General features: G+C 40.4%; 1 pseudogene; it reads right to left on the bottom strand.

Moving 5' to 3' along the window:
* LOC108717952 overlaps nucleotides 1-13,692 on the bottom strand; it is a 108,746-nt pseudogene extending 95,054 nt beyond the window's left edge.
* Nucleotides 13,693-15,029: the final 1,337 nt, after the last annotated feature.

Genomic DNA, 15,029 nt, shown 5'->3' with positions numbered 1-15,029 from the left:
GAATGCCAGGGGTCTACTGGACAGTTTGATGCCCAATATGCATAGATATACCAAACTATATGGCACACAGATACCCCAAATGTATATATAGCAGACAAAATTTCCATGGGAAAAACGAAGTAACAAAGAACAAGCAATGTGAAATGCAATAAAATCACTAAAATCCAATAAAACCACAGAAACCAATGCTTTTTTTTAGCCTAGTGTAATCAGCAGTCAGAATCACCATTTGAATATTTTAGCATGGCCAAATAGGTTTTATGGACAGAAACAAGCAAACAACCCCCTTGCAGACCTGTAAATGCAATGTGTGCGCATGTAAGTGTGTATTAGTGTAATAAGTGTGTGTTTGTGTGTGTGTATAAATGTAACACTAACCTGGGGCAGAGGCTGCAGATTGTTCAGGAAGGGCTGGAGAGATTTGTGTGATCCTGCAGGAGATAAGCGACACTAGGGGATCCAGAAGACACATGGATTTTTACGTGCCTGTAGCTGCCTTGGGGTCCATGGGCCATAACCCTGTCTGCAGGATTACGGAATATAGCTCATAGTACAAGTTCATCCAGGGACTAGTCCGAGTCAGGAAGGAATTTTTTCTCCCCTGAGGCAAATTGGAGAGGCTTCAGATGGTTTTTGGATCAACTGGCAGTTAGGCAGGTTAAAAAAAGTTAAAAGGTTGAACTTGATGGACGTGTGACTTTTTTCAACCTAACTTACTATGTCACTATGATGCCAGTACAATTTGATAAATATCCCCCAACAATTATTCTTAAACTGTACACCTCACAGTGTGATTAAGTTCTTATTATCATCCACTCAAGCACATTGTTTATAATATGATGTGATATTTGGTGAGAGACCAAAGTACCTCTCAATGTGTTCACGTGAATGGCAGAGAGGAGTCTCCACTGAGTGTCTAAATAGCAACCAGGTTAAATATCCTCTGTGACATGCTTATCTACAATGTTTAGTGAATTGGGTGCACAATTATATAACAATCTCACACACCTTTCTCCCCAACTGTTGGACTAATTTCTCCATAGGGATAATGCTGCACTTGTAACTTTATACAGAATAAATTCAGATACTTGCACTTACGTGTTCCTCACATCAACTCAAATCACCACCATCCACATTGGCACCCTCAATATGCTGTTACTTAGAATGCTTGGGTAATGCCAAATAAAGGCACACTATAAATGGACTTCAAACCTGTTTAATAATGATATTGTGTTGGTATTAATGTGCCCAATAATACACCAGTGCTCTATTTTTCAGCTATATTCAATTATTGGGTGTGGAGCACCCCCCATGTTTCCAAATTATTAGAGACATGTGACTGTACCTGTGCCAACTGTCTCAAATAACCTATAGTCTGCTACTTGCAAATTCTAAATTATAACAAATTCTTGTGATCCCAAAAGCTGCATGTGTAAACCTTGTAAACAGAAGGCTGCATTCTAGAGGGGTGGAAAGGTGAAACACTTTTACAAAATGAAAGTACATTTATATATATATTGCACTGTAAAAACTAAGAATTCAATTATTTTTATGATCTCTTTAACCCTTTACCTGCCAGCCATTTTGTCCTAGATGCGAACATCTACTGCCAAGCAGTTTTTAGATATTTTGCACTCTTTCACTTTAAGGGCCTTTCCTGGGGCGGTCTTTTAGTTTACCCAGCAAAACAATATATTGTTTTTTTCAGGACAACCTGAACTTTCAAAATATGCAGGAATTTTGGTGTAATTCTACTTCTGTAAAAAAATATTGGCTTCTAAGTGTCCAATAAAATGAAAAAAATCATGTTTCACAAAGAACAATCACATATATCAGAAACATCATTTACTTTATGTATGAGAACACAGCCTATTTGGAAAGGTCTATGTCTCCTGAACGCGGCAATACCAAATATATATAGTTTTATGGAGATTTCTCACTTGTATAGATCAAAATCTAAAAGCAGTACACAACCAAATTTCCAAAGCTCCGCTCCCCAAACGGCATACTTCTGCTTTCAAGGCCAAACATTCCACTAACAGTAGGTTTACCCTAGAAAACTACCCATTATTAGAAAGAACAGATTCTGGTGAATCAAAAATGGGTAAATATATCGTTGTACTCCAAACTACCAAGTTGCAATTGTTTCCTAAAGTTATAATGTTTTATAGAAATTGGTGAATTTTTTGAAAAATTACCTCAAAGCTTCCAATCTACAGAATCATATCTCCCACAAATCATTAGGTATCAATGTAAAACACCCCAAATATGAAAGCCTGGGGTCCGCTGAACAATTTGATGCCCAATATATATAGGTGTACCCAAACATGTGGCATATAGGGGCCCTAAAATATAGACACCTCATTTGAGCTATCAGTTCTGTAATTCCAGATACTGCAAAATCAACACATTTGCATCGTTTTGGGGGGGGTAAAAGTAGAAAAAAGTAAGTTCACCCCAGAAAACCGTATATTTTCGGAAAGTACACATTCCCACGAATCTAAATTGGGTATGCATGTCTTTGTACTACAAAGTACCAAGCTGCAAATCATTCCTAAATGTGGTGATTTCGGTGACATTTCCAAAAATCACCTCAAAATTTCTACCCTGCAGCATCGTATTACCCACATACTTTTAGGTATCAAGAGAAATCACCCCAAATATGAAAGCCTAGGCTCCTCCGAACACTTTGATGCCCAATATGTATAGGTGTACTCAAGCACGTGGCATACAGGGGCCCCAAAAGGAAGACCCCCATATGGTCTGTCATTTCAGGTACAGCAAAATCAACACATTTACATCGTTTTGGGGGGGGTCAAAAGTAGAAAAAAGTAAGTTCACCCCAGAAATCCATATATTTTCGGAAAGTAAACATTCCCACGAATCTAAATTGGGTATGCATGTCTTTGTACTCCACAATAACAAGCAGCAAACCATTCCTAAATATGGTGATTTTGGCGACATTTCCAAAAATCACCTCAAAATTTCTACCCTGCAGCATCGTATTGCCCACATACTTTTAGGTATCAAGAGAAATCACCCCAAATATGAAAGCCTAGGGTCCTCTGAACAGTTTGATGCCCAATATGTATAGGTGTACCCACGCACGTTGCATATAGGGGCCCCAAAAGGAAGACCCCCATATGGTCTGTCATTTCAGACACTGCAAAATCAAGACATTTACATCGTTTTGGGGGGGTAAAAGTAGAAACGGGTAAGTTCACCCCAGAAAACCATATATTTTCGGAAAGTACACATTCCCACGAATCTAAATTGGGTATGAATGTCTTTGTACTCCAAAGTACCAAGCCGCAAACCATTCCTAAATTTGGTGATTTTGGCGACATTTCCAAAAATCACCTCAAAATTTCTACCCTGCAGCATCGTATTACCCACATACTTTTAGGTATCAAGATAAATCGCCCCAAATATGAAAGCCTAGGTTCCTCTGAACAGTTTGATGCCCAATATGTATAGGTGTACCCAAGCACGTGGCATATAGGGGCCCCGAAAGGAAGACACCCATATGGTCTGTCATTTCAGATACTGCAAAATCAAGACATTTACATCGTTTTGGGGGGGTCAAAAGTAGAAAAAAATAAGTTCACCCCAGAAAACCATATATTTTCCGAAAGTACACATTCCAACGAATCTAAATTGGGTATGCATGTCTTTGTACTCCAAAGTACCAAGCCGCAAACCATTCCTAAATTTGGTGATTTTGGCGACATTTCCAAAAACCACCTCAAAATATCTACCCTGCAGCATCGTATTGCCCGCATACTTTTAGGTATCAAGAGAAATCACCCCAAATATGAAAGCCTAGGGTCCCCTGAACAGTTTGATGCCCAATATGTATAGGTGTACCCACGCACGTGGCATATAGGGGCCCCAAAAGGAAGACCCCCATATGGTCTGTCATTTCAGATACTGCAAAATCAAGACATTTACATCGTTTTGGGGGGGGCAAAAGTAGAAAAGGGTAAGTTCACCCCAGAAAACCATATATTTTCCGAAAGTACACATTCCCACGAATCTAAATTGGGTATGCATGTCTTTGTACTCCGAAGTACCAAGCCGCAAACCATTCCTAAATTTGGTGATTTTGGCGACATTTCCAAAAACCACCTCAAAATATCTACCCTGCAGCATCGTATTGCCCGCATACTTTTAGGTATCAAGAGAAATCACCCCAAATATGAAAGCCTAGGGTCCCCTGAACAGTTTGATGCCCAATATGTATAGGTGTACCCACGCACGTGGCATATAGGGGCCCCAAAAGGAAGACCCCCATATGGTCTGTCATTTCAGATACTGCAAAATCAAGACATTTACATCGTTTTGGGGGGGCAAAAGTAGAAAAGGGTAAGTTCACCCCAGAAAACCATATATTTTCCGAAAGTACACATTCCCACGAATCTAAATTGGGTATGCATGTCTTTGTACTCCAAAGTACCAAGCCGCAAACCATTCCTAAATTTGGTGATTTTGGCGACATTTCCAAAAACCACCTCAAAATATCTACCCTGCAGCATCGTATTGCCCGCATACTTTTAGGTATCAAGAGAAATCACCCCAAATATGAAAGCCTAGGGTCCTTTGAACAGTTTGATGCCCAATATGTATAGGTGTACCCACGCACGTGGCATATAGGGGCCCCAAAAGGAAGACCCCCATATGGTCTGTCATTTCAGATACTGCAAAATCAAGACATTTACATCGTTTTGGGGGGGGGGCAAAAGTAGAAAAGGGTAAGTTCACCCCAGAAAACCATATATTTTCGGAAAGTACACATTCCCACGAATCTAAATTGGGTATGCATGTCTTTGTACTCCAAAGTACCAAGCCGAAAACCATTCCTAAATTTGGTGATTTTGGCGACATTTCCAAAAACCACCTCAAAATATCTACCCTGCAGCATCGTATTGCCCACATACTTTTAGGTATCACAAGAAATCACCCCAAATATGAAAGCCTAGGGTCCTCTGAACAGTTTGATGCCCAATATGTATAGGTGTACCCACGCACGTGGCATATAGGGGCCCCAAGAGGAAGACCCCATATGGTCTGTCATTTCAGATACTGCAAAATCAAGACATTTACATCGTTTTGGGGGGGGCAAAAGTAGAAAAGGGTAAGTTCACCCCAGAAAACCATATATTTTCGGAAAGTACACATTCCCACGAATCTAAATTGGGTATGCATGTCTTTGTACTCCAAAGTACCAAGCCGCAAACCATTCCTAAATTTGGTGATTTTGGCAACATTTCCAAAAATCACCTCAAAATATCTACCCTGCAGCATCGCATTACCCACATACTTTTAGGTATCAAGAGAAATCACCCCAAATATGAAAGCCTAGGGTCCTCTGAACAGTTTGATGTCCAATATGTATAGGTGTACCCAAGCACGTGGCATACAGGGGCCCCAAAAGGAAGACCCCCATATGGTCTGTCATTTCAGGTACTGCAAAATTAACACATTTACATTGTTTTGGGGGGGGGCAAAAGTAGAAAAAAGTAAGTTCACCCCAGAAAACCATATATTTTCGGAAAGTACACATTCCCAGGAATCTAAATTGGGTATGCATGTCTTTGTACTCCAAAGTACCAAGCCGCAAACCATTCCTAAATTTGGTATTATGCCGACATTTCCAAAAACCACCTCAAAATTTCTACCCTGCAGCATCGTATTACCCACATACTTTTAGGTATCAAGAGAAATCACCCCAAATATAAAAGCCTAGGGTCCCCTGAACAGTTTGATGCCAAATATGTATAGGTGTACCAAAGCATGTGGCATATAAGGGCCCTAAAATTAAGACCCCCCCCCATATGGTTTGTCATTTCAGGTACTGCAAAATCAAGACATTTACATTGTTTTGGGGGGGCAAAAGTAGAAAAGGGTAAGTTCACCCCAGAAAACCATATATTTTCGGAAAGTACACATTCCCACGAATCTAAATTGGGTATGCACGTCTTTGTACTCTGAAGTACCAAGCCGCAAACCATTCCTAAATTTGGTGATTTTGGCGACATTTCCAAAAACCACCTCAAAATATCTACCCTGCAGCATCGTATTGCCCACATACTTTTAGGTATCAAGAGAAATCACCCCAAATATGAAAGCCTAGGGTCCTCTGAACAGTTTCATGCCCAATATGTATAGGTGTACCCACGCACGTGGCATATAGGGGCCCCAAAAAGAAGACCCCCATATGGTCTGTCATTTCAGATACTGCAAAATCAAGACATTTACATTGTTTTGGGGGGGGCAAAAGTAGAAAAGGGTAAGTTCACCCCAGAAAACCATATATTTTCGGAAAGTACACATTCCCACGAATCTAAATTGGGTATGCATGTCTTTGTACTCCAAAGTACCAAGCCGCAAACCATTCCTAAATTTGGTGATTTTGGCGACATTTCCAAAAACCACCTCAAAATATCTACCCTGCAGCATCGTATTGCCCGCATACTTTTAGGTATCAAGAGAAATCACCCCAAATATGAAAGCCTAGGGTCCTTTGAACAGTTTGATGCCCAATATGTATAGGTGTACCCACGCACGTGGCATATAGGGGCCCCAAAAGGAAGACCCCCATATGGTCTGTCATTTCAGATACTGCAAAATCAAGACATTTACATCGTTTTGGGGGGGGCAAAAGTAGAAAAGGGTAAGTTCACCCCAGAAAACCATATATTTTCGGAAAGTACACATTCCCACGAATCTAAATTGGGTATGCATGTCTTTGTACTCCAACGTACCAAGCTGCAAATCATTCCTAAATGTGGTGATTTCGGTGACATTTCCAAAAATCACCTCAAAATTTCTACCCTGCAGCATCGTATTACCCACATACTTTTAGGTATCAAGAGAAATCACCCCAAATATGAAAGCTTAGGGTCCTCTGAACAGTTTCATGCCCAATATGTATAGGTGTACCCAAGCACGTGGCATATAGGGGCCCCAAAAGAAGACCCCCATATTGTCTGCCATTTCAGATACTGCAAAATCAAGACATTTACATCGTTTTGGGGGGGGGCAAAAGTAGAAAAGGGTAAATTCACCCCAGAAAACCATATATTTTCGGAAAGTACACATTCCCACGAATCTAAATTGGGTATGCATGTCTTTGTTCTACAAAGTACCAAGCTGCAAATCATTCCTAAATGTGGTGATTTTGGTGACATTTCCAAAAATCACCTCAAAATTTCTACCCTGCAGCATCGTATTACCCACATACTTTTAGGTATCAAGAGAAATCACCCCAAATATGAAAGCCTAGGGTCCTCTGAACAGTTTGATGCCCAATATGTATAGGTGTACCCAAGCACGTGGCATATAGGGGCCCCAAAAGGAAGACCCCCATTTGGTCTGTCATTTCAGATACTGCAAAATCAAGACATTTACATCGTTTTGGGGGGGGGCAAAAGTAGAAAAGGGTAAATTCACCCCAGAAAACCATATATTTTCGGAAAGTACACATTCCCACGAATCTAAATTGGGTATGCATGTCTTTGTACTACAAAGTACCAAGCTGCAAATCATTCCTAAATGTGGTGATTTCGGTGACATTTCCAAAAATCACCTCAAAATTTCTACCCTGCAGCATCGTATTACCCACATGCTTTTAGGTATCAAGAGAAATCACCCCAAATATGAAAGCTTAGGGTCCTCTGAACAGTTTGATGCCCAATATGTATAGGTGTACCTAAGCATGTGGCATATAGGGGCCCCAAAAGAAGACCCCCATATGGTCTGTCATTTCAGATACTGCAAAATCAACACATTTATATTGTTTTGAAGGGGGCAAATGTAGATAAAAGTAAGTTCACCCCAGAAAACCATATATTTTCGGAAAGTACACATTCCCAGGAATCTAAATTGGGTATACATGTCCTTGTACTCCAAAGTACCAAGTCGCAAGTCTTTCCTAAATTTGGCGATAATTTACATTTTTGAAAATCGCCTAAAAATATTGCAATTGGCCACATTTATCTCACCCAATTTCTTGCATACAATTGTAAAATAACATAAATATTTATGCCAAGGGACGACTGAACAGTTTGATGCCCAATATGCATAGATACACCAAGGCAGCTGGCATGTGCAGACCCCAAATAAAAATAGTGCATATGAGTTTTCTCCGCTGCCGATTCGCCTTCTGTGAACATAGACCATTGACTTCATATTATGTGCCTCAAGACCCTCCTTACAGCAAAGACCCCCCAAAACCATATGTTTTTGGAAAGTACACATTCTGACGAATCCAACAAAGATAAAGACGTCTTTCTACACCAAACTACCAAACTGCAAAGCTTTTCTAAACTTAGAGGTTTTTACAACATTTCTGAAAATTGCCTAAAAATGCTGCAGTTTGCCGCATTTTTCGCACACAATGTTTTACGTACAAAGAAAAATCACCCTAAATATGGACGTCAGAGGTCTGATGAATAGCTTGATGCCCAATATGCATAGATTTACCCAAGTATGTGGTGTGTACGGACCCCAAATGAAAAACATGCATATGAATTTTCACACTAGCCAACTAAGCTGCTGAAAACAGTACTCCAACTTTGCGTTATGTGTTGTAAGACCCCCAAACTGTAAAAAGCCCCCAGAACAGCATACATTTTTGGAAAGTACATATTCTGACGGATCAAACAAAGTAAAATCTATCATTCTATACCAAAGCACCAAACAGCAAAACTATACTAAAGATACATAAGGAAAAATAATGCAGGGATAAAATTGCAATAAAACCACAAAAATTGTGTAAATCAATGAAATAACAAAATTACTGATCCAACAGCATAATTAGTGGCCAAAATCGATTACCCAATAGTCATGCTGCCAAAACAAATGGTTTTTAGGGGTAAAAAAACACAAATTAGTAAAATGAAAAAGTAAAAAAAAAAAATCCCTCTTTGTGAGTTTTTTGTGTATACATGTGTATACACTTCTAAAAGTGGTGTGACAGTGTGTATATAAGTGTGAAATAAGTGCAAATAAGTGTACATAACTTTCCAAAAAAATTTAAAAAAAAAAAAAAAAAAATCTTTACTAAAATGACTGTGTAACTGTGTACAGATCTATACAATGTAGTGTAGTGTGTATGTAGTGTTTGTGTAGTGTGTAATTTAGCAAATAAAGGCCACTTACCATTGCTGGAGCAGGGGAGAGAGTCTAATCCTCTTTCAGCAGCGTGTGTGCTGAGTCACTGCAGTCAGGAAGTGCGTGGGCGTCGCCAGAGCAGCAGAGAGCAGAAGGAAGACGGAGGAGCTGGTAAGTTGCTTCTTTTTGCGATTTTAGGTCGATCCTGCAACAATCCTGTTGCAGGACCGACATGACAGCCCCCCAGCCTTGTTGCCCAGGGGGCTGTCAGCACTGCTAAGTCTCTGCAGAGGCGGCTAAAGCCGCTGATGCAGAGTACAGCATGTTAAACTGCAAGAACGTACAATGTACGTGCTTGGCAGTTAAAGCCCTTGCCTGCCAGAACGTACAGCGTACGTGCTTGGCAGGCAAAGGGTTAATCTGAGAGAGTAATCGATTGAGCAAATTACTTATTACTGTACCATCGTAAAAGGCAATGTGGTTTTCATTCCTGGTAAATAGTGATGGGCGAATTTATTCGCCAGGCGCGAATTCGCGGCGAATTTGTGCGTTTCGCCGCCATCGAATAAATTCGCGAAACGCCCGCGAAAATTCGCGGCAAAAATTTGCCGGCGTCAAAAACATTTTTTTCGAAAAAACGGATGCCGGCGCCAAAAACGGGCGCCGGCGTCAAAAACGGGCGCTGGCGTCGAAAAAACGGGCGCCGTTTCAAATTCGCCCATCACTACTGGTAAATAATTCAAAAACAAATATTGTTCAGCTTACATCATTGTGGTGCAGTGGTTGAGAAATGGCTTGGCATAAGCCACTGTTTGGAGAGTTTAGTGGAAAGAGTTTGTGTTTCAGGCAGATTAGCATATGTCACAGGCACCATTTTTTACACAGGCTAAAAACAGCCAGCTGAAAAACACTAAACCATCTCATGTAAGAAAGGATTTGCATGAATGATATCAGCATGTCACTGTGCACATACGGTGAAAATGCAGAAGCATAAAACTGTGGACAGGAATACACTACACATATTTACAGACTATGGACAGTAAATAAATAGAGGTTGGAGAATCATCTGATTTTGCATGGGTATGAAAACAGCCAGACATTTACAGAAAACTGAGGGCTAGTCCACACGGGGAGATAGCGACGCGTTTGCGGTCGCGGCGACAAAGCGCCGCGACAGTCGCCGCGACCGGCGCAGGCGACAGTTTTGTATGGGCGCCTATGTAAAAACGCCTGTGCTAACCACACGAGGCGATGCGCTTTTCAACAGTCGCCTGAAAATGCCTCGCCAGGCTTTTTCAGGCGACTGTTGAAAAGCGCATCGCCTCGTGTGGTTAGCACAGGCGTTTTTACATAGGCGCCCATACAAAACTGTCGCCTGCGCCGGTCGCGGCGACTGTCGCGGCGCTTTGTCGCCGCAAACGCGTCGCTATCTCCCCGTGTGGACTAGCCCTTAAGCGCAATTTTCAAGCCTTATCAATCTGGCCATTCTTTTAACTATCAATGTGACAAAAGCCATGATTTTTTTTGTCTTTTTGTTTCCCCTTTATTTACATTTGGAGTTCTAATCAATAGAACAGCAATCCAAATAACAGAAAAGTGTTCCAAGCAAAAAAGGCTTGCATTTAGGGATTTTTCATGGCGTTTCACAATGCCACCTTGAGTTCCACAGTTGAAGCAGTATGGAAATATTCCAACTTTTCCCACTTACCATTTCAGAGGAATCCCTTCAAATTCAAACCAAATTTCATTTATGTCTTCTGTCCTCATGACTTTCTGAAAATGCTTTTTGACTTTGTCAGTCACCAGTGTCAAATAGCTGAAGCGAGGTAGAAGCAACTATAAAAAACACATAACGGAGTTAGCTGCATTTGGAAATACAATGATAGAACACATATTGCATTCCGTATCTGTATAAAGCATTCTCTCTCTATTCTATTTTTATACATAGCAGTGATATCTTTCACACTACTTTCCTTAAAGAAGAACTAGAGTTAAAATCACTGGGAGGTGCTCCTGTTAATATAAAACTGTATATCCAGGCAGATGTATATGCAGCAGGCAGACAGAAAAAAAGCTGCCTTTTTTATCTAAGTTTGGCTTTTAGTCTATTAAGAATGTACCTTCCAGGACAGGAATAATGCAAAGACAGAAGAAGCCAAAGAAGATGGCGACAATGAGCTTCTACAGTAATACCCCTGGTCAGTGCAGTTTGTAGCAACCAGGAGCACCAGCCTGGGGTATCAGGTAATCAATTATAATCAGTATTAAGGGGATCTTAATATTTTGGCACAAACCCCCCATGATTATACATTTTTATACCCCTATTCTTTGACAAACACTCATTCAGTTGGTCTTATGTAAAAAATGTGCATAAACAACATTGGAAATTCCAAAAATAAATATGCATGTATTTCATGTATGTCAACTTCTAGAAACAGTGAAAAATGCTTAATAATTGTAGCCACAGCTTCAAAGCTTATTACGGACAACAGGCCATACTACAGGGGTTAGTTTGTGTACTATATGGTGACCTTCAACAGACCAGTTCACTAACTAATTATTGAGACTGAAACAGGTAGTCCCTTTCAAGGAACAGTTCAGTTTAAAAATAAAAACTAGGTAAATAGATAGGCTGTGCAAAATAAAAAGTGTTTCAAATATAGTTAGTTAGGAAAAAATGTAATGTATAAAGGCTGGAGTGAGTGGGTGTGTACAGGGCCGCCATTAGAAATCACGGGGCCCCGTACAACAAAATTTTTGGGGCCCCCTGGGCCCCGCCCACACTGACGACCAAGCTCCGCCCCATATCCCGCCCACATCGCAGTTAAAAGACCACACAGACATCAGCGCTAAAAAAGTAACCCCCCCCCCACACAAGTTGTAAAAAGCTATTGATGGTCAGGGCCCCCTTATAAAAAAAATTGGGGCCCCAAAAAAAAAAATTAAAATTTTTTTTTTTAAAAACATTGGTGGCAGGGGCCCCCTGTTAAAAAAAACTTGGGGCCCCAACAAAAAAAAATGTAAAAAAAACTAAAAAATAAACAAACATTGGTGGCAGGGGCCCCCTTCTAAGTTAAAAACAAATTGGGGCCCCAAAAAAAAATTTGAAAAAAAATTAATTTTTTTTTGAAAAAAAAAAAAAAACATTGGCGGCAGGGGCCCCCTTATAAGTTAAAAACAAATTGGGGCCCCAAAAAAAAAATTTGGAGAAAAAAAAAATTTTTTGAAAAAAAAAAAATGGTGGCAGGGGCCCCCTTACAAGTTAAAAACAAATTGGGGCCCCAAAAAAAATTTAAAAAAAAAATAATTTTTTTTTGAAAAAAAAAAAAAACTGGTGGCAGGGGCCCCCTTACAAGTTAAAAAAATTTGGGGCCACCAAAAAGAAAATTAATTTTTTTTTAAAAAAAACCCCAAAAAAACCAATGGTGGCAAGGGGCCCCTTACGAGTTAAAAAAAAAATTGGGGCCCCAAAAACAAAAGTTTTAAAAAAAAGATTGGTGGCAGGGGCCTATAGAATATTAAAATAATACATTGGTGGCCAGGGGATTAAAAAAAAAAAAAAACACAAACTGGTGTTCAGTAGAATTGAACTCATGGCTTCAGTACTTCAACTTCGCCTCCTTTCGTGACTTCGGGTCTTTTCACCGCTTCAGGACTTCGGCTTCGGCTGTTTTCGTGACTTCGGGTCTTTGCGCTGCTTCAGGACTTCGGCTTCGGCTGTTTTCGTGACTTCGGGTCTTTTCGGCGCTTCGTGACTTCGGGACTTCGGCTTTTTCCGTGACTTCGGGTCTTTTCGTCGCATCGGCTTCGGCTTTTCGGCACTTCCGCATTCGGCACTGAAGAGGCAAGACGTACGGCTCGGGCGCTCGTAAGGGGGGCCCGGATCTTCAAAAAAATGCAGCGCTGCCGGGCCCCCCTTCATGCCCGGGCCCGGTACGCTTGTCCCCCCTGTCCCCCCCTGATGGCGGCCCTGGGTGTGTAACATAACATAACAGAACACAACGTCCTGCTTTTCAGCTCTATAACTCTGAGTTAGTCAGCGACTTGAATGGGGGGGGCATATGGGACAAAACTGTTCAGTGAGTTTGCAATTAGCATTCAGCTCAGATACAAAAGGAAACAGTTATGACCCATATGGCGACCCCTCAAGTCACTGATTGGTAACTGCCTGGTAACCAATCAGTGGAAACCAAGAGCGCTGAAAAGCAGGAAGAAGTGTTCTGGCTATTATAGTAGACATCCAGTCACTCCAGCCTTTATACATTACATTTTTGGCTAACTAACTATATTAGAAACATTTTTTTATTTTGCACTAGGTATCTGTTTATCTATTTTTTATTTTTACAGTGAACAATTCCTTTAAAAATAATGAACTAAAGCAATAATGCTCAGATAATATTTTATACAGGTTCAATGCAATGAGGGAGAAAGACCACTGCTCTTGAACAATACTTGCCTGTCTTTGATATTAACTATCACGGCAGCATGTTTCCCATTAAAGTAAAAGGAAGCATAAAGTTGTGCGTATTGACTGCTACAGTTCTCCCTGAGATATCTATGACATTCAAAACACTCCATGTTCCTGAAGCCTTATACCTATTTATTTTATTCAATCATGTATCATGAATAAGAACAATGGCACACCAGAAGATTAATCACCCACTATAAATATGCGCTATCAGGGCAACTGAGCTTCTGCAAATGCTGTCCTACCACCAATAAATATAAATTGCCAGTGGGAAAACATATGCAGTGCTTAGTTTATTTCCGAAATAGCCCGAAGTTGCCTTGCTGCAATATGATTGCTATACTATTACCCAACAACAAAAATAACAATATCAATTCATACTTTCTGTTGAAACCTATAAGGCTGATGGCACACTAGGAGATTAGTTGCCCATGATGAATATGCACTACCACAAGCAAATGCTTTCCCACTGGCAATTATGTAAATCACTGATTTGAAAACATACGTGTTGCATCACCTTTGCAAAGTTTCTTTAGGGCAATGACACACCAGGAGATTAATTGCTAGTGATAAATCTCTGCTTCTGCAGGCGATTAATCTCCTGTAATCTCCAGTAAAAGCTTTCCCATAAGCAATAATGTGAATCGGTGGTGGTAAAACCCATGTGTCACTTAGTCTCCCAAAATCGCTTGAAGTTTCCTCTGGTAACAACTTCAAGTGATTTTGGGAGACTGAAATGACACATGGGTTTTACCACCAGCGATTCACAATATTGTCTATGGGAAAGCTTTTACTTGAGATTGCAGGAGATTAGTTGCCCAGAGAAGCGGGGTGCCATTGCCCTTACAAGGCAACTTCCGGGTATGTTTTCTCACCAAGGATTTACATTATTTTAGATTATCTGCCCGCAGCAGTGCAGCTTTATCATGGGAAATTAATCTTCTATTGTGCCATAGCCATGATATAGACATGTTCTCAATCAACTTTCCTGTAGGTGTCACTCTGTGACTAACAGTGTATCAGACCTTCAAAAATATGACATTGTCATAGGAATTTCCAACAGACCGCAGCACACTGACACGCTGTTTCAGTAAATTTTCTTTGTGATTTATTGGCTCATTTGCAGTAGACAAAATAATGCGACGTTTCGAGTCACACAGGACTCTTTATCAAGCATGTGGTTACACTCGTTACTCTGTGTTAAATAGTGATCAGTGGGGGCGGGGAAGGTCAGGGGAGTGATGGGCGGGGACATCAATTACAATGTAACATACATTGGATACAAAAGATACAAATTCATTAAAAATGTTAAAAAATTGTTAAAAAGTGTTATATTCCCTGGACATATGTCCATATATACTATTCAGTGTATCAATCTAGTGGTAATTACAACAAATCATCGTTTTTATATTGGCAAATCATGTTTTTATATTGGCAATAACCCAAC

Source organism: Xenopus laevis, chromosome 5S, assembly GCF_017654675.1.
Source record: "Xenopus laevis strain J_2021 chromosome 5S, Xenopus_laevis_v10.1, whole genome shotgun sequence".
Classification (NCBI taxonomy): domain Eukaryota; kingdom Metazoa; phylum Chordata; class Amphibia; order Anura; family Pipidae; genus Xenopus; species Xenopus laevis.
This window is presented reverse-complemented; position numbering and strand designations above follow the sequence as displayed.